The sequence below is a fragment of the Mobula birostris genome, chromosome 28, assembly GCF_030028105.1.
Source record: "Mobula birostris isolate sMobBir1 chromosome 28, sMobBir1.hap1, whole genome shotgun sequence".
Classification (NCBI taxonomy): domain Eukaryota; kingdom Metazoa; phylum Chordata; class Chondrichthyes; order Myliobatiformes; family Myliobatidae; genus Mobula; species Mobula birostris.
Genome location: NC_092397.1, coordinates 31,032,447 through 31,058,782, shown reverse-complemented (window position 1 = coordinate 31,058,782; position 26,336 = coordinate 31,032,447). Strand labels below are relative to the sequence as shown.

The following is a 26,336-nucleotide window of genomic DNA, read 5'->3' as shown; positions in this document are numbered from 1 at the left end:
CGAGCTAGCAAACACCTGAGTGATCGATCTAAGTGCCAGGTCAGCGTGTCGAGACCACAGGCAAGGGACGGGCCGGTTCATCTGGCTGCTCAGCGAGGTTTATTCGGATCTGCACTGGACTGAGGCTCCGGCCTGCAACTAACGGGCTGCTGCATCGGCTGCAGTGATGACTGGCCTCACAACATTTGACTCACTCTTGTGAACTTCATTTGTCAGCTGGCCTTTGTTGTTTACACGATTTGTTTTTATTTTCCAGCACTCTGGGTGTTTGATGGTCTGTTTTTTAATGGATTCCATTAGGGTTCTCTGTTCTCTGTCTGCCTATAGGGAGACTAATTTCCAGATTGTGTGTGGTACATATAATTCATCATAAATGTACTTTGAGCTTTGAACAGCATCGTTTTGTGGATATTCGGTAACAATCGAGTTACCCAGCGCTGTCATCATGCCTGACATGGCTCTTACACAGTGAGCCCAGAGTCACTCTCAGCTCCTCAGCTTCTCCTCCTTTCCGAGGGAAACAAAGCCAAACCATCCAGTTTTACCTCATCGCGGAAAGGCCACATGCCAGACAACATCCTGGTGAATCTGCTCTACACTGTCAGGAAGGTTCATTGCTGCTCCCCGGGGCTGGCGGGGGGATGGGGACCAGAGCACCAGGTCACAGACTACAGTGCAATCATGTTCGTCCGACAGTGCGTCCACCAGAACTGCAGACAGTCCTCCAGCGGTGTGGGAAACCAATATCACGCTGGTTCCTGAAACCTCTTTGTTAATCTAATATCTCTTTAGTTTCTGTCATTACCTGCCACTCCACCCACTAGACTCACTGTTCATTCCCGATGTAATTAAAATTTTCAGCGAGAAATCAGTTAATATTTCCATTCTCGGCATTAGCATTGTCCTGATGAGGGTTCCACCCAAATCGGCGTCTATTTCTGAACTCACCGACAGTCCAGTAGAACACTGTATATCTCAGTTTAGTTTTATATTTCGCTCTTTATTTCCCTTGGTAAGTATTTGTTATTTTCCTTTCCCTAGGCCCAGTGTGGAGATAAGGCTTTCTCCACACATACCCTCTCCCCGCCCCGGTCGAGCCTTTTTCATGATTTATTTGTAATATTTGGAGGATTCCCATTGGCTGCTCTGATTGACAATTTATTCTGCCCCCCGCCCCCCCCCCCCCCGAGGCTGGCACCTAACTGTCACGTGATACCCAGCGATTAACGAGTACAGTAGTTTAATGGTGACGTCACAGAGAACGCGCCCTGATCACGAGACTCGTTTCCTCGGCAACGGGCCGGGGAGCGGGAATGGAGAGGGACCGGAGACGCGCTTTTCGTGTTTTGTAACGGGGAGTCACGCAAGAAGCTTTGCTGAACTTTCCCAAGAAAAGAGCGACAGCACGGAGAGTTATTAGGAATGACAAAAGGGCGGCTTGAGGGGATTTTGCTGATTAGTTGGGAGGGAAACTGTTCTCACAGTGGTGTGGAAAATGCTAAATAAAATGAATCGTGTCAGAAGTTATAACCAGTATTAGTGGTGAATGAAAATTTGGCTGCAGTCGACAAAAAAAACTCAGAATAAATGTGAAACGTGTTTACAAAGATACATAGTCCTGACGAACAACACACACAAAATGCCTGAGGAACTCAGCAGGCCAGGCAGCATCTATGGAAAGGAGTACAGTCGACGTTTCGGGCCGAGACCTTTCGGCGGTTTGTGAAAGACTAGACTATATAGGGGATGAGTATTTTAGGAGACGAGAGCATCTTTTGGTGGACAATGGGAAGATCTAAGGGAAACGAGACGATTGAGAGTGCCTTGGATGATGACTTCAAGTTGGATTAATTGAAATCTGTTGTCAATAGGGCAACTACTACAGCCCAGGATAGGATAAGGGAATCTATCATATACTCCATCTGCCCGAGACAGCCCAAAAGAGGTTCTTTGAGTTTTATAAGAAGATCTGGAAGTTAGGGATCCTTCCAGGGGACTGGAAAAGGGCTGCGGTGCTGTCCATTCTTTGTTTCAGAGAGTAGAGAATTACTTCATCACTACTAATTTAACCTTAAACCTGTGTCCTCTTGTGGCACCCATTTCAGCCCTGGGGAAAAGCCTCTGACTATCCACACGATCAATGCCTCTCCTCATCTTATACCCCTCTATCAGGTCACCTCTCATCCTCCGTCGCTCCATGGAGAAAACGTCGAGTTCACTCAACCTATTCTCATAAGGCATGCTCCCCAATCCAGGCGACATACTTGTAAATCTCTTCTGCACCCTTTCTATGGCTTCAACAGTCTTCCTGTAGTGAGCCGACCAGAACTGAGCGCAATACTCCAAGTGTGGTCTGACCAGTTACCTATATATCTGCAACACTACCTCTCGGCTCCTAAATTCAATTCCACGATTGATGAAAGCCAATACACCGTACGCCTTCTTAACCACAGAGTCAACCTGTACAGCTGCTTTCAGTGTCCTATTTGACTCAGACCCCAAAATTCCTCTGATCCTCCACACTGCCAAGAGTCTTACCATTAATACTATATTCTACCATCATATTTGACCTACAAAACTGAACCACTTCACACTTATTTGGGTTGAACTCCATCTGCCACTGCCCAGCCCAGTTTTGCATCCTCAAAAAATTCAATCAGGCTCGTAAGGCATGACCTGTCCTTGAAAAAAGCCATGTTGACTACTCCTAATCATATTGTACCTATCCAAATGTTCACACATCCTCCCTCTCAGGATTTTCTCCAACAACTTACCAACTATTGAAGTAAGACTCACTGGTCTATAATTTCCTGGGCTATCTCTACTCCCTTTCTTTAATAAAAGCACAACATCAGCAACCCTCCAATCATCCAGAAGCTCTTCTGTTCCCATTGATGATGCAAAGATCATCGCCAGAGGCTCAGCAATCTCCTTCCTCGCCTGCCCACAGTAGCCTGGGGTACATCTCATTCGGTCCCAGCGGCTTATCCAACTTGTTGCTTTCCAAATGCTTCAGCACATCCTCTTTCTTAATATCTACATGCTCAAGCTTTTCAGTCTGCTGCAAGTCATCACTACAATCACCAATATCCTGTTTCATGCTGAATGCTGAAGTAAAGTATTCATTAAGTACCTCTGCTATTTCCTTCTGTTCCATTCATACTTTCCCACTGTCACTCTTGATAGGTCCTGTTCCTTCATTCCTTATTCTCTTGCTCTTCAAATACTTGCAGAATGCCTTGGAGTTTTCCTTAATCCTGCCCGCCAAGGCCTTCTCATGGCCCCTTCTGGCTGTCTTAATTTCATTCTTAAGCTCCTTCCTATTAGCCTTATAATCTTCTATATCTCTAACATTACCTAGCTCTCTAAACCTTTTGTAAACTTTCCTTTTCTTCTTGACTAGATTTATTGCAGCCTTTGTACACCACGGTTCCTGTACCCGACCATAACTTCCCTGTCTTCGTATGTTTTACTTGGATACTGTAACTTGTATGTTTTACAACTGGGCATTGTTTTTTCTTTTGGCCAGTCATTCAGAGTGGCGGTGAGTTGTGAAGAAATGTCATCAGAATTTGCAGACGCCTCACACCCAGGTGGGTGTTATGAGTCCAATATTGTTTAAACTGAGGATTAATGATATTTTGATGGCATTGGGTTCGGATAGATGGAGCTCGTCAGCCTCGGAATACTGTACAACTAAGAGAGGGAAAACTCTGATTTCAAACTCCTCTGCCTTGCGGCCATAGCCACTCATGGAAAAGGCTTCGGGAGTAAACCCTAAAGACAAATCTAGAGCTGGAGTCTCTAAGGCAGTCCGACGTTGCTTTCAACCTCGTTCTGGAAACTCCTGCGACGACACTGGTACCAAGCTGTATCGGCCCTTGCCCTTCCCTTGGACAACATCGGTGTCGTGGAGAAGGGAGACTTGCTGCATGGGCAACTGCCGGCCTTCCATAGAACTTTGCCCAGGCCTGCGGCCTGGAGAGGAGAAGCTAGACTTTCCAGGTGCAGATCCATGGTCTTTCGAGACTAACTGATGCCACCGATGATGTTGGGGCTGGGCTTGGTCTGGCTTTATGTGCAGATGATGGGGTCTGTGGGAAAGGGGTTGCAATGCCGCCTATGTGGTACGCTCTGTACAAACAGTGTTAACAGCAACGGAAGAATAGTCTCTGGCCTGGGTTTTAAATTTTCTGTGTCCAAATCAAAATGTGTGTGTTTACTCGGAAACATAGTGCGGATTATATTCACTTTACTGTGTATGAGTGTTTGCTGTCGAGTGTTCCTGTATTTAAATATATCGGGCTTTGGCTGATGTGCAGAGCAAATGTAAAGTGTTTGGAGGATAAACGTAAGCAGGTCATTAACTTTATGCTCTGTGAGGCTGGATAGGACTGTGGCTGATCCAGGGTGTTCTATTGACAATTTATTGTCCTTTAGTACAGGTTGTTTAATTTATAGAGAGACAGCTTATTCAGTTTTATATAGGTTGGATGTTCTACAGACCAGTGCGCTTTGAATCTGTAATGGAGCGTTCTGGACGACAGCTAGAGATGCATCGGAGGTTAAACAAGGCGAGATGTCTCTTGACCTGCCGAGAGAGAAACAAATGAGCCTTGCAAACTGGACTTGCTTAATAGAGTGAGGACGTCACATCTGACTAATTCTGTTTTAATGGGTTGTTGTGAATATAGCAGCAGAGCTGATAAATGTTTTCTGTAGATACTGAGAGAATAAGTGAGGGAGTATGGTTTTGGGGATTTGTGGACAAGTGGCCTGGCTAGGAGGTCCATTATGGAAATTTCCAGATGTGGAAATAGATTTGAGATTTCTAGAGGATAAACAAATTAAGTGTGTCCAGGACGGATTCCTGTCACAGTATGTGGACAGGCCGACTAGGGGGAATGCCATATTAGATCTAGTACTTGGTAATGAACCGGGTCAGGTCACAGATCTCTCAGTGGGTGAGCATCTGGGCGATAGTGACCATCCAATTCCTTTCATGTTCCTGATTTCCACCCATACCACCCTGGCCTTTAGCATTATCATGGAAAAGGATAGAATCAGAGAGGACAATCATTTTTTTAATTGGGGAAGGGCGAATTATAAGGCTATAAGGCTAGAAATTGCAGGTGTGAATTGGGATGATGTTTTTGCAGGGGAATGTACTATGGACATGTGATCGATGTTTAGAGATCTCTTGCGAGATGTAAGGGATAATTTTGTCCCGGTGAGGAAGGTAAAGAATGGTAGGGTGAAGGAACCATGGGTGATAAGTGAGGTGGAAAATCTAGTCAGGTGGAAGAAGGCAGCATACATGAGCTTAGGGAAGCAAGGATCAGATGGGTCTATCGCGGAATATAGGGAAGCAAGAAAGGAGCTTAAGAAGGGGCTGAGAAGAGCAAGAAAGGGACATGAGAAGGCCTTGGCGAGTAGGGTAAAAGAAAACCCCAAGGCATTCTTCAATTATGTGAAGAAAAAGAGGATGACAGGGGTGAAGGTAGAACCAATTAGAGATAAAGGTGGGAAGATGTGCCTGGAGGCTGTGGAAGTGAGCGAGGTCCTCAATGAATACTTCTATTCGGTATTCACCAATGAGCAGGAACTTGATGATGGTGAGGACAACATGAGTGAGGTTGATGTTCTGGAGCATGTTGATATTAAGGGAGAGGAGGTGTTGCAGTTGCTAAAATACATTAGGACCGATAAGTCCTGGGACCTGACAGCATATTCCCCAGGCTGCTCCACGAGGCGACGGAAGAGATTGCTGAGCCTCTGGCTAGGATGTTTATGTCGTCGTTGTCCACGGGAATGGTACCGGAGGATTGGAGGGAGGCGAATGTTGTCCCCTTGTTCACAAAAGTTAGTAGGGTTAGTCCGGATAATTATAGACCAGCGAGCCTTACGTCTGTGGTGGGAAAGCTGTTGGAAAAGATTCTTAGGGATAAGATCTCTAGGCATTTAGAGAATCATGGTCTGATCAGGGACAGTCAGCATGGCTTTGTGAAGGGCGGATCGTGTCTAACAAACCTGAATGAGTTCTTTGAGGAGGTGACCAGGCATATAGATGATGGAAGTGCAGTGGATGTGATCTATATGTATTCTAGTAATGCATTTGACAAGGTTCGACATGGTAGGCATATTCAGAAAGTCAGAAGGCATGGGATCCAGGGAAGCTTGGTCAGGTGGATTCAGAATTGGCTTGCCTGCAGAAGGCAGAGAGTCGTGGTGGAGGGACTACATTCAGATTGGAGGATTGTGACTAGTGGTGTCCCACAAGGATCTGTTCTGGGACCTCTACTTTTTGTGAGTTTTATTAACGACCTGGATGTGGGGGTAGAAGGGTGAGTTGGCAAGTTTGCAGACGACACAAAGGTTGGTGGTATTGTAGATAGTGTAGAGGATTGTCAAAGATTGCAGAGAGACATTGATAGGATGCAGAAGTGGGCTCAGAAGTGGCAGTTGGAGTTTAACCAGGAGAAGTGTGAGGTGGTACACTTTGGAAGGACAAACTCCAAGGCAGAGTGCAAAGTAAATGGCAGGATACTTGGTAATGAGGAGCAGAGGGGTCTGGGGGTACATGTCCACAGATCCTTGAAAGTTGCCTCACAGGTGGATAGGGTAGTTAAGAAAGCTTATGGGATGTTAGCTTTGATAAGTCGAGGGATAGAGTTTAAGGGTCGCGATGTAATGATGCAGCTGTATAAAACTCTGTTTAGGCCACACTTGGAGTACTGTGTCCAGTTCTGGTCGCCTCACTATAGGAAGGATGTGGAAGCATTGGAAAGGGTACAGAGGATATTTACCAGGATGCTGCCTGGTTTAGAGAGTATGCATTATGATCAGAGATTAAGGGAGTTAAGGCTCTTCTCTTTGGAGAGAAGGAGGATGAGAGGAGACCTGATAGAGGTGTACAAGATAATCAGAGGAATAGATAGAGTGGACAGCCAGCACCTCTTCCCCAGGACACCACTGCTCAATACAAGAGGACATGGCTTTAAGGTAAGGGGTGGGAAGTTCAAGCGGGATATCAGAGGAAGGTTTTTTACTCAGAGAGTGGTTGGTGCGTGGAATGCACTGCCTGAGTCAGTGGGCGAGGCAGATACACTAGTGAAGTTTAAGAGTCTGCTAGACAGGTATATGGACGAATTTAAGGTAGGGGCATATATGGGAAGCAGGGTTTGAGGGTTGGCACAACATTGTGGGCCGAAGGGCCTGTAACGTGCTGTACTATTCTATGTTCTATGTTCTATGTTCTATGTTCTAAATTCTTGAGAGGGTGAGAGGATGTCTGGTTATTTACTGCAGCAGTATTATTTCCTTTTTGCCTGTCTTTACAGACTGTTCTAAAAAGCCAGTTAGTAACCGGATGGGTTATTTATACCCTGGTTTAATGTTGTGGTGGGTAAAGGTTGTCTGTCTATACAGCAGGATTTATGGCCATTACCATTAGTCTGCAATGGGTTGAACAAGTTAAGTCAAACAGAGTTGTGATCTGCTCAGACACTACCTCGGTACTGCAGAGTTTGGAATCGAAGTCTTCAAGAAGCCACAGCCGATCTGTTGATGGATGTGTATTATGATCTATATGCTCTGAAATGTGTGGGAAGAACCCAGAACACAGAATATAGAAATTTATAGCACGTTACAAGCCCTTCGGCCCACAATGCCGTGCCGACCATGTAACATACTCCAAAAACTGCCTAGAATTTCCTTAGCACACAGCCCTCGATTTTCCTAAGCTTCATGTACCTATCTAAGAGGCTTTTATAAGCCCCTATTGTATCCGCCTCTGCCACCGCCGCCAGCAGTGCATTCCACGCACCCACCACTCTCTGTGTGAAAAACCTACCCCTGTCATCCCCTCAGTACTTATTTCCAAGCACCTTAAAACCATGCCCCCTCCAGTTAGCCATTTCACCCCCTGGAAAAAAAAAACTCTGGCTATCCACACGATCAACGCCGCTCATCGTCTTTTACACCTCTATCAGGTCACCTCTCGTCCGCCATCGCTGAAAGCAAAGCAGACACTAAGTCTGAGGTAGATATTATATTTCATGTCGGAAAGTATGAAGCCAAATGTTGCACTAGGTTGGAAAATAGCAGAAAGAGGTGATATTATTGTTTGTTTCCATCAGTATAAGGTTGGCACCTTTTGGAATAGAATAAGAGGGAAGATGTGTAGTTTATGAGACTAATAGAAACATAGAAACGTAGAAAATAGGTGCAGGAGTAGGCCATTTGGCCCTTCGAGCCTACACCGCCATTTATTATGATCATGGCTGATCATCCAACTCAGAACCCTGCACCAGCCTTCCCTCCATACCCCCTGATCCCCGTAGCCACAAGGGCCATATCTAACTCCCTCTTAAATATAGCCAATGAACTGGCCTCAACTGTTTCCTGTGGCAGAGAATTCCACAGATTCACCACTCTCTGAGTGAAGAAGTTTTTCCTAATCTCGGTCCTAAAAGGCTTCCCCTTTATCCTCAAACTGTGACCCCTCGTTCTGGACTTCCCCAACATCGGGAACAATCTTCCTGCATCTAGCCTGTCCAATCCCTTTAGGATTTTATACGTTTCAATCAGATCCCCCCTCAATCTTCTAAATTCCAACGTGTACAAGCCCAGTTCATCTAGTCTTTCTTCATATGAAAGTTCTGCCATCCCAGGAATCAATTTGGTGAACCTTCTTTGTACTCCCTCTATGGCAAGGATGTCTTTCCTCAGATTAGGGGACCAAAACTGCACACAATACTCCAGGTGTGGTCTCACCAAGGCCTTTTACAACTGCAGTAGTACCTCCCTGCTCCTGTACTCGAATCCTCTCGCTATAACTGCCAGCATACCATTCACCTTTTTCACCGCCTGCTGTACCTGCATGCCCACTTTCAATGACTGGTGTATAATGACACCCAGGTCTCGTTGCACCTCTCCTTTTCCTAATTGGCCACACTTCAGATAATAATCTGTTTTCCTATTTTTGCCACCAAAGTGGATAACTTCACATTTATCCACATTAAATTGCATCTGCCATGAATTTGCCCACTCACCCAACCTATCCAAGTCACCCTGCATCCTCTTAGCATCCTCCTCACAGCTAACACTGCCACCCAGCTTTGTGTCATCCGCAAACCTGGAGATGCTGCATTTAATTCCCTCATCCAAGTCATTAATATATATTGTAAACAACTGGGGTCCCAGCACTGAGCCTTGCGGTACCCCACTAGTCACTGCCTGCCATTCTGAAAAGGTCCCGTTTATTCCCACTCTTTGCTTCCTGTCTGCTAACCAATTCTCTATCCACATCAATACCTTACCCCCTATACCGTGTGCTTTAAGTTTGCACACTAATCTCCTGTGTGGGACATTGTTAAAAGCCTTTTGAAAATCCAAATATACCACATCCACTGGTTCTCCCCTATCCACTCTACTAGTTACCTCCTCAAAAAATTCTATGAGTTTCGTCAGACATGATTTTCCTTTCACAAATCCATGCTGACTTTGTCCGATGATTTCACCGCTTTCCAAATGTGCTGTTATCACATCCTTGATAACTGACTCCAGCTGTTTCCCCACCACCGACGTTAGGCTAACCGGTCTATAATTCCCCGGTTTCTCTCTGCCTTCCTTTTTAAAAAGTGGGGTTACATTAGCCACCCTCCAATCCTCAGGAACTAGTCCAGAATCTAACGAGTTTTGAAAAATTATCACTAATGAATCCTCTATTTCTTGGGCTACTTCCTTAAGCACTCTGGGATGCAGACCATCTGGCCCTGGGAATTTATCTGCCTTTAATCCCTTCAATTTACCCAACACCACTTCCCTACTAACATGTATTTCGCTCAGTTCCTCCATCTCACTGGGCACTCTGTCCCCTACTATTTCTTGAAGATTATTTATGTCCTCCTTAGTGAAGACAGAACCAAAGTAATTATTCAATTGGTCTGCCATGTCGTTCCTCCCCATAATCAATTCACTTGTTTCTGTCGGTAAGGGACCTACATTAGTCTTTGGCAGTCTTTTCCTTTTTACATATCTATAAAAGCTTTTACAGTTAGTTTTTATGTTCCCTGCAAGTTTTCTCCCATAATCTTTTTTCCCCTTCCTAATTAAGCCCTTTGCCCTCCTCTGCTGAACTCTGAATTTCTCCCAGTCCTCAGGTGAGCCACTTTTTCTGGCTAATTTGTATTCTTCTTCTTTGGAATTGATACTATCCCTAATTTCTCTTGTCAGCCACGGGTGCACTACCTTCGGACATACGGGTTTGCACTCCTCTTTGGAACTTGTTGTGTAGTAAGGGAATGTCTCGTGTGATTTTTGTAATGTCTCAGAGACGGTGGAACATGTGATCACGGTGTGCCACAGATATTCTTTGGAATGTTGGAAGCTGTTTAGGCATTTAATGGGTCGAGCTGTGGTGCGGAATTTTCAGGATATACTGGTACCTCAGGCCGGGACGGTTAAGTCGTGTAGGACCCTGGTGAATGTTTTAGTTAAAATAGATTTCTGATGTCGCATCTGATCCCCACCAAGTGTCCCTTCATACTCCATTACAGTAGGTGGCGCTAATGCACCTGATGGGAGAAAGTAGGAGGAGAGTGAAACAAGTCCGGGACGGCGGCCCCCCCTACCCTGCAGACGTCACCATTGCAGTCAGTCCCTGCTCACTGTTTCAGTGTCCTGGCACCCCGTCATTGAGAGCCCATTGGGGGCTCCCTCAGCACACGTAGATCCGTGTGACAGGAATAAGGCCCGGCTCCGCCTTCTCCAGGTCAGCTGGGAAACGGCAAACACCTTCGTCTCTGCTGCTGAGGCCCATATGGGGATCTTTGGGTTTGTCATCGCGATATGATGAAAACTTATCCCGCTGTAATATAGTTTTTCTCCGACCAAATGCCCCATGGATTTCAGGGCGAAAGGCCACTGAGCAAAACGTGGACTCTGCTTCTCCTTTCACAGATGCTGAGTATTTCCAGCAGTTTCTGCTTTTAGTTCAGGATCATTTCTGTTTGCCTGACTCTGGATCACTGCTACTCCTTTCACGTGTGGACATAGTTATTGTGTCAAAGTGGTTAAGGCGATGGATAACAAATCGATTATGTTGTCTCTGCATAGTTTTGAATCCTGACAAATTACCTGCCTCTTCATTTTTTGTTTTATATTCTTCGTGACTCTCTGATCCGTCTCACGGACACGGATTGTAAATGAACCGGTGCAAACACCAACATCTGGTCACCGTTTCTAAACCCAGGAAGAGCCGATTTATTCCAGTTTCTTTCAGGATGTCTCTGTGGCGCAACCGATCAGAGCCTTGCGCGTTACCGGAACATCAGTGGTCGAGGCCACTCATAGTCTCTGGAAATCCCGCTGCTTTTGTTGTCCGGTGTGTATGCTCCTATTTTATTTACTGAAAGCGATAACCACATATATAAAATAGAATACTATCACCACTTGTCTTTCTTTGCATGCAGTTTGCCATGAAATGAATGGACAGAACATGGAATATGAAACCAATACAAACTCTCATTTGGCACCAGTATATCTAACGTTTGCCCTGCAACCAATACGTGTTGCGGCGGTTCCATCGGGCACCAGCTCCTCTCTGCCCTCTGGTGGCAGGAGGCTATAACACAAGACCCAGCTCCTCTGTGCCCTCTGGTGGCAGGAGGCTATAACACAAGACCCAGCTCCTCTGTGCCCTCTGGTGGCCGGTGGCTATAACACAAGACCCAGACCACCACTGTCCTCTGTGGCAGGTGGCTGATTTATTGACTCACTGTGTCTCTCTCTGTCATTTTCCGACCCAGGAGTCCGGATGTTTCGTTCACGTCATCGTGCAAGTTAAATAAATTCACAACTTGACATCCTCACGACTCGGTTGACGGCATTCCGACTGCAGGGAACAATCTTTATTTGGGTAGTTAATGATCATTCCGTTTCAGTCTGCAAGAATGTGACAAGTGATTCCGATTTAAATCTTCTCTCTTTAATTTGACGTGGATGCGAATTTCCAAAAGTGTCCTGTTTCTATTCAGGACTAATGCGCAGTCTTGGGTTTGGTGAAATAGTTTCTTCATCCGCCGTTACGTCGGCCTTTTAAACTAATACTCTGAGTTTGAAATACTGTTGTTGCTCTCTGACTTAAACTCCTTAAATTTTAAAGGTCAATGGTGTGGGACCCACAGACAGTCACGTCTCCTTTTCTCCCTGACACAGCTCCCCACAATGAGAATAAATGGAGGAGAGGTCAGACATATCTTCAGATATTTCCTGAGGAGACGGAGGTCCTTTAACATCTGCCGGGCGATGCTCAGGATGTTCTACGAGTCTGTAGTGGCCACTGCTATCATGTTTGCTGTTGTGTGCTGCGGCAGCAGGTTGAGGGTAGCAGACACCAACAGAATCAACAAACTTATTCGTAAGGCCAGTGATGTTGTAGGGATGGAACTGGACTCTCTCACGGTGGTGTCTGAAAAGAGGATGCTGTCTAAGTTGCATGCCATCTTGGTCAATGTCTCCCATCCACTACATAATGTACTGGGTGGGCACAGGAGTACATTCAGCCAGAGACTCATTCCTCCAAGATGCAGCACAGAGCGTCATAGGAAGTCATTCCTGCCTGCGACCATCAAACATTACAACTCCCCCCTTGGAGGGTCAGACAACCTGAGCCGATAGGCTGGTCCTGGACTTATTTTATAATTTACATGCATAATTTACATACTACTATTTAACTATTTATGGTTCTATTACTATTTATTATTTATGGTGCAACTGTAACGAAAACCAATTTCCCGCTGGAATCAATAAAGTATGACTATGACTATGACTATGACTAGATACAAAAAGGATGAAAGGGCGTGCGTAATAATCGGGAAGAAAAACTGAGGTTAGATGAGCGACCACGATCGATATGAATGGCGGAATTGGCTCGAAAAGCCGAATAGCCTACTCCGACTTCTATTTTCAATCTTTGAACGTCCGACCTTTGTGATCAGAATCTCAGAGAGAAGATATCATCGTTCATTTGACAGTGGTGACGTGGCTTAGTGGAGGACCGCATGTGTGAAGTCCCATGTCCAAATCCCGCATTTCCACATTGTTGTTTGTGAAGTTTGAAATCTGGACGGAAAATCCCAGATGAGGAAATTTCCCGTTGGCCTTTCATTGCCGTCGTTGAGGAGAGGATGATTCCTATGGTGGGGGTGTCCAGAACTAGAGGGAACAGCCTCAAAATTGAGGGGAGACCTTTTAGACTGAGGTAAGGAGGATTTTGCTTTTAGCCTGAGAGTAACAAATCTGTGGAATGCTCAGCCGCAGACTGCGGTGGAGGCAAGTGTATGGGGTTGAGTGGATCTGGGATCAGCCGTGATCGTATGGCGGAGCAGACTCGATGAGCTGAATGACCGATTTCTGCTCCTATGTCTTATGGTCTTATGGTCTAACTAAATCCCGATGAAGGGGTGGTTTGAGGTACGGACTTGCGATGCGGAAACTTAGTCAGCATTTAAATCGGCGAGTTCCGTTCACAGGGAGACGAGGTGAACTTCTGGTTCAGCTTGAAATTCCAACATTTATTCAATGATCAGGACAGGATTGGAAATTCAATGGGACGTCGGGATTGAACGTCGTGATTCCCGAGTGTGGCTCAGAATGTCGTTATTGATAAGAAGCCCCACAAGAGGGATGAATTGTCCAAGTCAACAATTAAATAAGATAAACCACATTCACTGGCGAAATATCGGGAACGATGTGCAAGATGGGATAAAGCATAAACGACACGGAGAGAATAACTGGGTGGTCCAGAAAGTAAGGAAGAAAGAAACGAAAGTGGAGACAGAATTATCGACAGAAAGTGAAGTAAGTGGGTAGGAATAAGGGGGAAATGGAATTGATGCAACATGGACAGACACAGAAGGAGACCCAGACATAGAGAGACACAGACAAGACCTAACCATATACAGACACCGACACAGACATAGACAGAAACAGTCAGAGACAGAGATGCAGACATCATACAGACATAGACATACAGACACAAACCCAGACATTTACAGACATAGAGAAGACAAAGACAGATACAGGCACCGACACAAACATAGACAGACTCAGTCACAGACACAGACTGAAATATAGACCCAGACACATACAGATACGCAAAAACACACACCCATACCAACACACACAAACGCAAACACACACACAATGATACGTGCGCATACACAAACAAACGCAAGAGGTTGCACATCATTCATGGGAGAGCAATGTTGTTTTTTTTCCATAGCAGAGTGGCGCAGCGGAAGCGTGCTGGGCCCATAACCCAGAGGTCGATGGATCAAACCATCCTCTGCTATCTCAACTGCTAACAACAACAATTTTCTGTCAGTGCGCTTTAATACACGACGGCGTCCCATCATTGGTAGATGCAAGGAAATCCATTGGCTTTCGGCTGGACTGTACCTTTATATGTTATCCTTTTTTAATTTTTGCGGAGGTTTCTGTTTGGTTGGTAAGATTAACAGATTGAGGTAACTTAATGTCATCTATTCTCTGCAGAATAAACCCGTGTCTTGTATATAAAAAATGCTGGAAACACGCAGTGGGTAGGCAACATTTGCAGAAAGAAGAGATTTGATGTTTCCGGTGGATGCCCGTTCGTCCCAACTGGAAAAGAGAGAAAATAAACAAAATGCTGGAGGAACTGAGCAGGCCAGGCGGCATTTATGGAAAAGAGTACACTCAGCGTTTCTGGCAGAGACCTTTCATCAGGACTGGAGAAAAAGATGAGAAGACCTTGCAGAGGAGTCTCTCTCTCTCTCTCTCTCTCTCTCTCTCTCTCTCTCTCTCTCTCTCTCTGTCTCTCTCTCTCCTTCTCTCTCTCTCTCTCTCTCTCTCTCTCTCTGTCTCTCTCTGTCTCTCCACCCCCCCCCACCCCCCCCCTCCGCCCCCGCTTTCCAAATCGTTCCCTGCAACGATTACTCAGACAATAAATCCTGTTGGGGAATGTTCTTCATCCCAACGCACAATCAGGCACAAACGGGAGCGTGTCCTCTAGCCAGTGCTCGACAAAGAAGCAGCTGAATCGGAAAGGATTCCCGAGATCTCGCCGGTCGCAGGGGAACAAATGTAAAATGTCTGAAAAGTGCCGGTTTCGCAGTCCCCGAACGAATGTTGATTTGCCCCCGTGAAACCTCGTGTGTTCGGACATCTGAATGACAGATTTACTTCCGCACTGGTTTCTCGTAACTAGTTAATATACCCGCCCGTCACGGAAAACGGGTTTTCATTTCCCCGACGAGGAATTAGTTTTGCTATTTCCATACTAAATTTGATTTCAAACCGAATTTTCAAAGCAAAAAGAAAAGTGTTAAGGAGGTTAAGTCGGAGTTTGATGTTGAAATGATCTGTTCATCGGGGATGTGGCACAGTCCGGTCTGCAGTGACCCCGGGAAGGGAGAATCTCGCGATCGGTGTTCTGCTTCTTCAGATATCCCCTCAGCGACTCTGTATCTCAGCCCATTCAGCGGAACAATGTTCACTAAAATATTTGCTTCACCCACCTCTGCTATACTTTAAACTTTAAGCAAAGGCCGGTCTTACGCACGATTTAAGGAGTCCGGTTCAACGAGTTAGGAAGGAGGAAGAGAATGAAACCGACGCCTTCGCCGAGCTCAGGCCACCCGCCAGAGACTGAGTGAGATTCTCTCCTCCAACTCCGCGCCCAGAGCTCAGGGTGAAAGGTCATCGACCTGAAACGTGAACTCTGTTTCTCCCTCCGCAGACGCTGCCTGAGCTGTGGAATATTTCCGGCAGTTTCGGATTTCACTTCAGAAATTATCCTGTTTTTGCTTACCCCGGGATCGATACACTCCCCATACGTTCCGGGACACAGTGACCACATTCCATGTAAAATGCCCTTGTGCCTGGCCTGCCCAGTTGTGAGGAGTGTGTAGTCGTGGCCGAGTCGTTTGCAGATGCTGTCTAAGTTTATTGGGAGTTCCCCGCGAAGCTTCTAAATCGGACAAATATTTGTTCCTCACGTTTTCTTTTTATGGTGTCCTCGACTCTCTAATGGAAATCATTCATTCCCGCAGATTATGAAAATCGGTGTCCTAGCATCGACTAATAGTCAACATCGTCAAACGAAGAAATGGGCCATTAAATCCTTCTTTTACCCTCTGTCTTGGCGCAATCGGTGAGCGCGTTCGGCTGTTAACCGAGAGGTTGGTGGTTCGAGCCCAGCCAGGGTGTCTGGTGATCCAGCAGCTTTTTCGGTGCATTTCATTGTCTGCTGGGATAGTGGGTGGGGGTGGAATGGGGGATGCTCCCTTTCTGCTGCCGTACAGAGTTCAGTGGGGATTTAAATTGCTTTATTTTTTCCAGATACAATATGTGACAAAAAGCTTCTCTTTCATACCTTTCATAGACACCAAACTCTTAATATCTCTTCTTTCAGTTGGTCCTGACGCAGGGTCTCTGCCCGAAACGTCGACTGTACCTCTTCCTATGGATGCTGCCTGGCCTTTTGCGTTCACCAGCATTTTTTATGTGAGTTGCTTTCATAGACATCATATCATGACACACAGCATTGTCTGAGAACAAGGTTCATCATTAATTAAATGCAGAATAAAGTGAAACAGCCACAGAGAAAGCACAGTGCGGGAAAATAATAAGGTGGGGCGTCATAACGAGGGAGATTGTGAGGCGTCCATCTTTTTTCACGAGGAGACCATTCAAACTATGCTTCAGAACGTGGCACATGCTTTCTTTTCCGTGATCATTCTGCTGGAGTCTACTTGGTTTCATTCCACAAAAAAATTATCATGGTGTTCGGGAAGAGAACTGAACAAGGATCAAGTATGATCGCACTGGATGGTGGAGCAGACTCGGGGCCGAATGACTGTGGCCATCAGCCATTGTCTGTGTTGCACTGCTCAGTTGTGATATGCAGGAAGGTTTGGACCTGAACACTTCTGTATTTCAATTGGGGATGTAGCTCAGTGGAAGAGCGCAGGCTTTGCATGTATGAGGTCCCGGGTTCGATCCCCGGCATCTCCACGCCAGTGAGCTGGAATTTTGGACAATCATCAGGTTTGCAGTCGGCACAATGATCGTACAGCGGTACAGCGGCACACATAAACCTTGACGTTGAGTCTCACCGCGGACAAGACTAAAGAGATGATTCATTTGGAAGGTGCAGGCTGACCGCTCATTACCGCAAATAAACGGCTCCTCGAGAGAGACAGAGCGGACCACCAAACCCGCCGTCTGAACGCCACAGAGAACAGCAAGAAAGCGCACCGGTGTGTCCACTTCCTGAGGAGACTGAAGCCAGTGAGACTTCCCCAAACTCCATTCTAAAATGTTTTTATTTCACAGGAGCGTCATTGAAAGAGCTCTAACCACTTGCTAAACCGTAAGAATCGTAAGGAATCCGACGGCAAGTCCCTGCAGAGGAGAGAGAGGCTGCGACAGCAGTTCACTTTCACATTGAGATCCAGAGATTTGTGGTCCATTCAAAACTGACGGAATTCTGACCTTCATTGGATCATATGGACGGATGGGAAGGTGAATGAGACTCGGGAATGGACAAAATAAATCCCGGAGTGCGGGTGTGTTCTCCGGTTCACCTCAGACTGCGGTCGCTGCTGGTCACGTCGAGACTGACCGACGTAGCATCCACAAAATGCAGCAGGAACTCAACGGGCATCTGCGCACGAAATATGCACTGTTTCCTCCTCCCCAGAGATGCTGTCAGACCTGGTGACTTGCCCCGACATTCTGTGTTCTGGATTTGCAGCATCTGCAGAATCTCCTGTGTTTATAACCTAAATAACAGTCAGCAGGCAAAGAGAATCTCCCGCTTTATATTGTAGAGCACATCCACGGCTACAACTCGAAAGCCTATAAAAAAACTCCCATCGGGGTCTTCTTACCCGAACAGCTTCTTAATTCCCCCACAAGGATTCTACATCTCCCGATCCTGCTCCGCTCTCACTGAGATTCCATCCATCCAATTCCGGGCACTGATTTTCTTGTGAAAGGTCACCGAACTGAGCGTGAGTTCGGTTTCTCTTTTCACAGCCGCTAACATATCTGCTGAATATTTCCAGCAACTCCCGCTTTTAGTTCAGGATCAACCCCGTTTATTTGACTCCGGGATTTGAATCTACCTGTGAAGAACTTGTAGTCGTGGCCGAGTGGTTAAGGCGATGGACTAGAAATCCATTGGGGTTTCCCCGCGCAGATTCGAATCCTGCCGACTACGTGTTTATATCGGTTTTGACTCCCTGATCCCTCCCAGGGATACAGATTGTACAAAGCCAGTCGAAGCACCGATCTCTGTTCGCCGCCTTCAAAACCAGGAGGTGTCCATGTGTTTTGCTTTTATTCAGGTGGCCTCTACTATGCAATCGGTCAGCTGCTGTTCGGCTGTTATCCGAAATGGTGGTGTTCCAAACTATCCAGGCACGCTTTTGATCCAGTGGCCTTGGCTGTCCGTTTTGTGCTCTCCGTGCTGTACCTAATACATTCATTTAAAGATTTAAAAAAATCCACATATGGAAAACAGAACACTATCACGACCTGCCTTGCTTACATTCATGTTGACATAAACTTAATATATTGTACATGGACGATCAAACAACAGAAACTCTTACAGGGCACCAATGTATTTCATGTTTAATTTTATGTTATCGCCACTTGAACCAGAGGGATAAATTCATTCAACCTCACTCACACCAACACTGTTTCCACAACTCACTTTCAAACTCGACATTTCATGCTATCGACAATATTCCTTTGTTGTTATTGTTGTTATTATTATTATTACAACGTTTGTACTTTCTGAGCTCAAGCCAGTAAAACCAGAAGTCCGGGTGAACTGAAGTGTAACAGCGACAGGGGAAGCACAGTGCAGGTAAATAATAAGCTGCAGTATCATAACGAGGTGGACTGTGAGGTCAAACGTACACCTTATCGTACTAAGAAACCATTCAATAGACAAAACAGCTGGACTGAAACTATCCATGAGCTTGTGACACGTCCTTTCAGGCTTTTGTGCTTTCTGCCCGATGGAGGAGGGAAAGGAGCGGGGTTGTCTTTGGTCAGGAATCTGTCCGTTCGATATGACCGGAAATTGCATTTCCTGCAGCGGAGTCCTTGAAACTAACGGACTTGTTGGGACTAATGTTGTGTTTTTCATTTGGCCAACACTGCACCCAATAATTAAGAAAATTATTGAGAAAACCAGAGTAGGGAGGAAGAGGAAAATCCCCTTCATTCACCCACCCAGAAACAAAGTTCAGACAGGTGACCATTAAATAGGAAAGGTATGTCTTACTTTGGAAATAGAGCCGAACAACTAGAACAGAACCTAATTTCCCAAATAGAAACATCTAAACAGAATAGAGAGGGATAAAGTTCGAAATTATAACTCCACAAGGGATAACCACTCGGAAGAATAAATTCGCAACGATCAGTTTGATCCAGACGCAACACTCACCCCAACCCTCCAGCTTCATCCCATGGGAAAAATGCATCCCGATGAACACAAGTACTCTTCTCGACAGAGTGCCAAGCTCACCCCACAACACCAGCTCTAACTCCCACCACCCACCCTAACCCCCAACCTAATCCTAACATCCAAAGGATCACACACCCTAGTTAACCCTGGACACACCCCGAAAAAGGGACCTACTTAACACTGGGCCCCATGCTCCTTTTCTCCGCTCCTCCAAATGCGGAGGCCTACATCCACATTCCTTAGCCATATCCCTAAACATAAAAACTTCACCCATCCTACACACCCCCATAAACCTGAGCCCTCTCTCCACCGGGGGCCAAGTTTACACCACTTCATCATCAGACCGGGTGCTCTTTCAACTCCTCCCACCACCACAAAGTCCTGTGGCCCCTCCATCCAGCCATACACCTAAGTATAACACCTCCAACCCTCCTGCACACCCCCATAAACGTGGGCCCTCTCCCCATCAGAGAGCCAGTTTCACCCCACATCACCAGCACCACGACACCCCATAAACATTCCCAACCCTACACTTCACCCTAATTCTAACTTCCACTGGACTGCGCACCCAAACTAAACCGGACAGCACCCAAATAACTCAAGCCACACCCCACAAAAGGGCTTACCTGACAATCCTTTGCCCTACCCCTAAACGTAACATCTCCAACCCTCATACACACCCCCTTAAACCCACGCCCTCACCCCATCAAGGGGTCAAATTTACCTAATATCAGCAGCAGTTTGATTCCTGTTTCAGACCTGCCCCCTATTGCAAGGTCCCGCAGAAACCTTCACCCCGCCCCGCAAATGCAGTTGCCACTCCATCCCACCTCCCTTCGCCGTGAATCCTCCACCCCCATTACCTAACTCTACCCCGGGTCTGTCCCTCCCCACAGCTCCCCTCAATTAGCTACTGCACAGCCCCCAGATCACAGCACTCAGTCCCTATAAAACCCCCACCCCCAAAACACTATCCATAAGCAATAACTCCACCATTTTAACTTAAACTCCAGCACGGAGGTTAACGAGGAGGAAGATCCCAATAAAGGCAAGTCGGGGACCGAGACCATGACAACGTGGGCCAAAATCAAAGTGGCAGGGTGAAGTGATGCTGCATCTCCAGTACGAGATCTACAAACACTAGAGGGATAGTTTGCCCACTTCCCATATACCCGCATCCTGACCCATCTTCCGCTCTTTGCCCATTCTCCTAATCTCTCTAAGTCCTCCTGTAGACTCCCTATTTCCTCAAAACTACCTGCCCCTCCACTATTTCTGCATCGTCTGTAAAATTGGCAACAAAACCATCAATTCCACCGTCCAAATCATTGACATGTAACATACAAATAATCGGTCCCACCACAGACCCCTGTGGAACACCACTAGTGACTGGAAAAGGCTCTCTTTACTCTCTCTCTTTGCTTTGTGCCAATCAGCCACTGCTTTATCCATGCTGGTATCTCTCCTGTATCACCATCGGCGCGTAGCTTGTTAAGCAGCCTCCTGTATGGCATGGCACCTTGTCAAAGGCCATCTGACAATCCAAGTACACAACATCAACCGATTCTCCCTTGTCTATCTTGCTTGTTATTTCTTCAACGAATTCCAACAGTTTTGTCAGGCAAGATATTCCCTTCAGAAAACAATGCTGATTGCGGTCTTTTTACTCTTGCAGTTCCTTAGCTCTATGCAAAATGGTTCAACATCTTCTGACCCTATGTCACTTCTTTCTAATGCTTTGATTTCATTCTTTACCAACAGGGCAACACCATCCACTATGCCTTCCTGCCTGTCCTTTTGATACAATGTGTATCCTTAGATATTAAGCTCCCAGATATAATCTTTCAGCCATAATTCAGTGATGCCTGCAGCATAATACATGCCATTCTCTAACTGTGGTACAAATTCACCAATCTTATTATGTATACTGCACACATTCAAATACATCAACTTTAGTCTTGTATGCTCATTTTTTGATTTTGTCCCCCCTTTATGTTGGAAATCACCCCGTTGACTGCAATTTTGCCCTACCATCAGCCTTTCCTTACTAAGAGTCTCTCTACACATTGACTGTGTTTGTAAACTACCTCGTGTTCTGCACTCTCACTCCGTTTCCCATCCCACTGTCAAGTTAGTTTCAAACCATCCGAGCTGTATCTCTGCTTAGTGCAGAAGGTGGTGCTGAGGTATAAGACCAGCCATGACCTTATCGAACCATGGAGCAGGCGCAAGGGTCTGAATGAGACAAGAATCAGGAGCAGAAGCAGCAGAGGGCAGTGACGTATCGAGGGAAGAAATATTGCTCAGCATCATAGCAAACAGATAATTCACCTGGCGCTGATAAACACATCCAGGCCGGTTCAGAGGAGGATGGGTGGAAACAGCAGAGACTCTGCACATCATTTCCCAATCTCTCTGGCTGCGGGAGGATTGAAGGCTGCTGACATTGTGTCCATGTTTACAAAGGCAAATGGGGATGGGCTGAGTAATTACCGGCCGGTCAACTTCCAGGCAGTGCTCAGAGGATTGCTGGAGATAATTCCGAGCGACACCGGGAATCATTGCTGAGAGAAGATTTATTCTCAACATCGGAAGGTTGGATGCTGTTTGATTATTTTTCAGGAGAGTTCGTGAAGAGAGTGAAGTTTAATCCTGGCAAGTGTGAGGTTAAATGTGAAGGGAACATACACATTTAATGGCAGGACCCTTACAGCATTAACGCACAGATTGATCAGGGGGTCTAAGTTGCAGCACAGACAGGCAGAGTGGTAAAGAATGTGTACGGTATGTTCGCCGTCATCATCAGAAACACAGAATACAAGGGTCAGGAAGTCCGGACTCAGATGTAGAGTTTCTGCTCAGGCTACATTTGGAGTGTCGTGTGCAGTTCTAGTTGCAGGAGGAATGTGGAGGCTTTGCAGAGGGTTCAGGAGAGATTTATCAGGATGCTGCCTGGCCTGGGGAGGATGTGCTGTGAGGACCAGAAGGACAAAATTGGATTGCTTCTTCTGGAGCATTGGACCTGAGGAGAGACCTGACAGGATTTGATAAAACTCTGAAAAGCATTGTTAGGTTCCACAGTGCGCATCTTTTTTTTTTTCTGAGAGTTCACACATCACATACTTGAGGACATAGCTTTAAGGGGAGAGGAGTAAAATTTAAAGTAGATGTTTTACAGAGTGGTGGGTGCATGGATCACACTGCCTGGGATGGGAGTGGTAGCAAAGTTGTCAGCTTTTTAATACCAGATCAATTTGCAGGAATTGGGGGATATGGATCCTGTGCAGGCAGAAGGGATCAGTTTAATTTGGAATCATAGTCGGCTGAATGTCCTGTTCCTATCCACAACTGTTTGATGTCTGTACAGTGTGCTTGATGTCATCCACATGGATGTCAGCGACGTGTTAGATAAAACCCACAGCGCAGAGCGATCCCATAGGATCTAAGGCAAAGTACAAATGGATCCCACTCTGTCTCGGTGAGAGGGAGTGAGGGAAACTCTGCTGTCAGTGTGGGCACCTGATGAAGGAGTTTGCAGATGTGACAATACTTGTCCGTGTGGGAGATCGTGAGGAGGGAAGCTGAAGACTGCAGGAAAGGCCAGTGGATTCAGCAGGTGGGCAGGCAGGAGGCACATGGAATTTAATCTGGGGAACTGAGGAGATACAGGTGGGGAAGACAAACAAGGCCGGGGACACACAGTACATGGAGGAATATGGAGAAGTGTGCAGGGGCAGAGGGACCCTGGAGAACATGAGGACACGTCCCTGACAGCAGTCAGCAGTCATTTGATGGGTGAAGAAGGCATAGAGCAGACCTGCATTTGTTGTCTGAAGGCACAGTGTGCCAGAGCAGGGAACTCTACTGGAAATGCATAAACGGAAGTGGGGTCTCAGATGTAGCACTGGTCACCACACCACAGGGACATACAGAAACACACACATCCGAATTATGAGCAGGAGTTCCCATTCAGACCCTCCTACCTGCTCTGTCATTTAATGAGGTCATGGCTGGTGCCACTTCAATATTAAACTCCTTGTTCCTGCCTGCCTGCCTCCACCGCCACCACCATCAGAGACTATGAAGTTTATTTCCCAAACTGTACTGTAGTATTTGTACAATTGTAATTCTGCCCATTGTAAATTAGCACCTGATGTAAGCCCCCATGTCAATTTTTGGAATTGATGGCTTCTTCTCCTGATCCGATACTGAGAGAAATGTTAGTGGATACTGTATGTCTTTTGAGTACCTCATGTCACGGAGAGGCAGCACAGCTCCTGTTCCACTCAATGAACATGACCCTTAGTTATGAATGCATGTTGGGGCTAAACGGTCGAGTTGTTGAGTGTGCTGTAAGAGGTCTATACATTTGGAAAGTGGGTTAACAGTGCAGTGTCTACCCCTCAATTGTACTGAGTTTGATTCTGTTTACCACTTTGATAAGAAGATTAGAGCTGTGAAGGGAGCACTGGACCGCACTGCCCAGAGAAATCACACTTGCCAATGGAACTGCTTTGAACGATGGCAATAAACTTCTCATCATGGACTGCATAAATCCTCAGCGCTGAAGCTGCTTCATGAGGATGAGGGTGAAGTCTGTTACTGCAACTACGGGGTGATGAGATTAGATTTAGGTAACAGTACGTGCAATGTCCATGTCACCAGTGATCCTGTAACCTCTGTTAATGGCACTTACAGTAGTGGATGGCAGGCTCACTGCTGTTTGCCAAGGGTATCCCCTTTGGCTTTAAATTGAGCCTTTGTCCTGAACAAAAGCTGTCAAATATTTACTGATATTTGGAGTCTGTAGCAGAAAATACTGACACCAGCGAGCATTGAAGGACGAAGGAGACTGATGATTGTTACTGGATTGTAGTGTTCCTATTCTGGGGACCTACCAGACGGGATCGTGAGAACATCAGTATGACCCCAGTGTTGCAGTGATCGGCTAACAACACTGCTGTAGTGCTACATGATACAAGTCTGGTCATCAAAGACATTTCTAACAAAGTGGCAGCAAGCTGCATCATGGCCTTTCAAATCTGAACAGCATTAAACTTCCTGTTGGCCAAGAGGCGAGGCACTTGTGTCATTATTGGACTGAAATGATGCAAAACATCTTTGATATATCTGAGAACATCGCCGATTTTATCAGTGCGGATCCGGTTCGAACAGGGGTGTCAAACTACCGGCCCGCGGGATGATTTGTGGAATAAAAGTATATTCACGACCATTTATTATGCATCTGTACGGCAGCCGCTCCAGCTCCCACCGCTGTCTGTGCCGCCTGCTGCGCCGGCAGCTGTTGTGTGTACTTAGAAAACAATAGGCGGCAGTTAACCGCCCGCTGTGCATAAGCACCTTCCACCCTGCTCTGAAGACCACGAGGGCCCCACTTACGTCGTCAGACACAGTATGAGCAGTCAGAGTACTCAGGCAAGTAACACCTGTAGCAAGGCTGCTGTGGTTCAAAATGCTTTCCAAGAAAATAAAAGTTGTCATCGAAGGTCAGATAGTCAACGATAATTGGAAAGCTCGTTGTTCTTCTGTGAGGACAACAGCAAACCTGTGTGTCTGATCTGCTCGCAACAAGCGGCTGTGGCAAACGACTGCAATATCAAATGACACTATGAGACGTCACACGGAGAAAACTATGACATGTACGCATGGAGATGTGGTTTTCTGGGAATCACAGCGGCAGGTCAGCAGGTAGTGTTGAGCGGAAAGTAGAGATGAGGTTGCGGAACGCAGCCACGTTAATGAGCACGGTGGCACCGAGAGGCTGAAGTGTGTTTATATCAGTGCAGGGTGCAGAACTGTTAAGGCAGACGTACTTAGCGCCTGAATTAGTACATGGCGCGGTGATTCGTTGATTACAGAGATCTGGGTGACAGAAGGACTGGACTGGTTTCTAACCAGTCTAGGATTCATATGATTCAGACAGTCCAGAGGAGGCTAAAAGAGATTCCGGAGCAGCTCTGCTGATGAGGAACAATGTCACAGCGGCGAGGAAATCTCGCTGGCACTTGCAGTAAGCCAATGTCACAGCCACGGATTCGGCAACGCACTAGATCGGGCAATTGCGCTCGTGAATATGCACATGTCAGCTAATTATTATTTAATTGCGATAGTACTTAACTCCATTCATTCCATCGTACAATTTGCCGAGACTTGAAACAGTGCAGCAGCGCTTCACTGCCTGTTTGCATTCGGCCTTTGCTGAGAAATTGGACAGTCGGGTCAATTGACTCTGAAGACGAGCGGTATTCGTTTTATTCTTAATTGTTATTTTAAGCAGCAGTGTTGGCTTCATTCACCATTTGAGACTTTTAGCTAACGGCCAGAGTGTTTATTGCTTCCTTTTCCCTTTCACACTGTTCACATTAAATTCTGTGAAATATCGATCTGCTTCAGTGTCTCTCACCTCACACTTGGGCCATATCCGAACCCGGTGACAGGAAGTCTCAAACCACACAATGATGGACCCAGCAGAGAGAGAGAGCAGCTGACCTTGGCCATGAGATTCATTGGTCAGAGTGATTCGGCGAGGCAACAATGTTCCGTTAGAATTCCTATGTATAAACCCTTTTCTCTGTCTCCATCGTGACAGAAGGATCTTGCAAAGTTTGAACAGTGACGTTTTGACATTGGTGGCTTCAGGAGAGGGTAACTTTACTCTCAGTGCGTCTCCAGACTCTATATTCCCAGAGTCTCGAGTCTACATATCTAATTCTCTAGTCTATATTGAGTTGCTTCAATATCCATTCTAAGCTTTTCAAGTCACAAATACCCAGGTTCCCAGCTTTGT

The 26,336-nt window shown here is 46.2% G+C and overlaps 2 non-coding genes across 2 annotated transcripts; both read left to right on the top strand.

Moving 5' to 3' along the window:
• Positions 1–16,989: 16,989 nt before the first annotated feature.
• trnaa-ugc (transfer RNA alanine (anticodon UGC)) lies at positions 16,990–17,061 on the top strand. Its single transcript has one exon. It is a non-coding gene; the product is annotated as a tRNA-Ala (tRNA).
• Positions 17,062–18,189: 1,128 nt separating this feature from the next.
• Positions 18,190–18,271, top strand: trnas-aga (transfer RNA serine (anticodon AGA)). Its single transcript has one exon. It is a non-coding gene; the product is annotated as a tRNA-Ser (tRNA).
• Positions 18,272–26,336: the final 8,065 nt, after the last annotated feature.